The sequence below is a fragment of the Egretta garzetta genome, unplaced genomic scaffold, assembly GCF_000687185.1.
Source record: "Egretta garzetta isolate BGI_Z169 unplaced genomic scaffold, ASM68718v1 scaffold363, whole genome shotgun sequence".
Classification (NCBI taxonomy): domain Eukaryota; kingdom Metazoa; phylum Chordata; class Aves; order Pelecaniformes; family Ardeidae; genus Egretta; species Egretta garzetta.
The window spans coordinates 108,763-111,054 of record NW_009259039.1 but is presented as its reverse complement, the minus strand read 5'-3'; positions in this window follow the sequence as shown (position 1 = coordinate 111,054).

Sequence of the window (2,292 nt, the reverse complement as noted above, 5' to 3'; positions counted from 1 at the left end):
GGGGGCGGCTGGGGGAGCAGGACCGGCTCTGCCGCCAGGCTGAGGGAGCTGGGTGGAGGAGGAGGCCGCTCCGGCTTTATCTACCGGAGGGACGAGCCTGCGGCACGAGGCTTCCCGCTGTGGGAGCTGCGACACTGAGTGAAGGGCAGCTGAGAGCGAAGCGCAGCCCTCCCGGGTGTCCGAGGCTGGGCCGGCAAGCGCATCCCTCCGTTCTGGTCCAGCTTCCGAGGCTCCCGGCCGCCCCGGCTGGTGCTGGTAGAGGTGTGGGGCGCGCAGCCTTTCTTGTAGGCGAGATCCCAAACGCGAGTTTGAAGTGCCTGGTTACAAACCACCAGTTTTAGCCTCTTGATCGTGTGAGACGCTTCATTACGTGGGGCTACCCTGGAAAGGGGGTAGGTACGCCATTTCCACAGGGTACTCTGAGAAAGGATGCGTGAGACATAACACGAGCAACTAAAGTATATTTATGTATATATTCATGTGGAAATGTATAAAAAAGATTTTCCTGGGTACGAAAAAGGTTTGGAAAAAAACCATAAGCCAACCACCAAGCCTTACTGAGGCAGAAAAATAAGTTGGGATATCTGTGTGTTACACTGGATCACTGAGATGCCTGTTTATTACTAGTTGCAAATGGAAGGAACAGTCTTTCAGCCAGGACGCGGAAGAGAATTCCTTCCCAAATACCGTAAGTCACTGTCCTAACTGCCAAAAAACAAAGCCACCTCCTACACCTTCCTGGATACCAGAAGTCCCAACTGCCCGCCACCCATCTGTCAAAATTTACAGTTTTCCCTAGACAAATATTAACAATTCAGTCATGCACAAAGCCAGTGGCGTCTTGAAAAATTTGGAGAATAAAATACATTGAATGTGAAGTAAAAATAAGTTACGTGGTGACTAGTTTGCTTTTTTTTCCATGTCTCCATCTGCCAGCCCCTATCTTCTACTTCGCTTGCAAAGACTTTGGAATAGGTCTTTTTGGTCTCCGAATGCTAAGTACGATAATGGGATCGTGATCCATTCACTTCAGTGCGTTTCTGCGACACTGATTCTTTGGCCCGCCTCCCGAGGCTTTTTTTTGTGTTGGATGGTATTTTTGTGTTTATGTTCTTTCAAGTAGCAGAGTAAGTTAGTTACATCGTATCTTTTTTTGTCTCTGAAAAGCAGAGACTATTTCAGACATTCATTTGGGGGAGAGGATCCTTAAAATCAAAAGGAGAAATAAATGGGAAGCACACGTTGGATGCCTGGCACGTGTCGAGTCCAACCGCAGTTTTCTAACACCTCTGCAGTTGGCTGCAGATGAAACAACTTGCAGATACCACCCATCAGTGCCTCCCAGCACAGTGATGCTTCTGCCTTATTTCCCAGTAGAGTTAAGAGGAGCCTGCGCACAGGATGGACACAAATCCTAGCTAGAGGGGAAGTGGAGAACTTGGTGTGGCAATAGCAGGAAGACCCAAGGACCGCCTAGCCCAAAGAGGAGTCCAAGGAGAGGCAGAAGGCCAAGGGAATTGGAGCTTAGGTGTGTATCCAGGACTGGGGCGAGGCTGGGAGAGAGGACAGGATAGGACAGAGCTCTGCCATGGCCTGTGGAAGAGATGGATGTTGGCCCTTGGTAATGATTAGGAACACTGTGATGGGATCTGTAATGAGATAATAATAATATAGGAAAGGGAGCAGGGAACCCTCCTTGACAGAGAGAAGAACAGGTAGTAGCACAGAGAGAAGACCTACAGCCAGAGCTGCTGGCACAGGAGCGTAAGAAAGGTTTGGTGTAGGGAGAAGAGGCCACAGAGCATCCCGAGAGGATGGAGGTTGAGTGATCGTTCTTGTGACCTCCTGAAACGAAGGCACGGATGGGACTTTGGCATAGCTTTTGACCTGTTGAAGGAATGCAAGGAGTTGTTGCAGGTGCAACAGTAAACTAAGCCCTGCAAAAGCAGCAAGTCTTGCAATACCCCTCTACTACCAAAACAGTTTCTATATTACAGTTTCCAGAAGGAAAAAAAAAAAAAAAAGAAAATTTACTCAGAAGATGCCATTTTCTCCCAGAACGTGCCCTATCCTCTACTCTAAGCCTTACAGCAGTGTTACCATTTGGAGGGATGCAAATGTGGAACTACCCACAGAACGAAAAGATCATTAAATAGAGGGGGTCTTTCAGATAACCGGGGTAGGGATGCTGAGGGAGGCTGCTTCACAGTCGTGCATTTCAGATCTCCATGTAGAAGCGGCCTCCCTACAACATTGGCCTCGGATGCGGGGGATCCCAGACAGCGCCTGTTC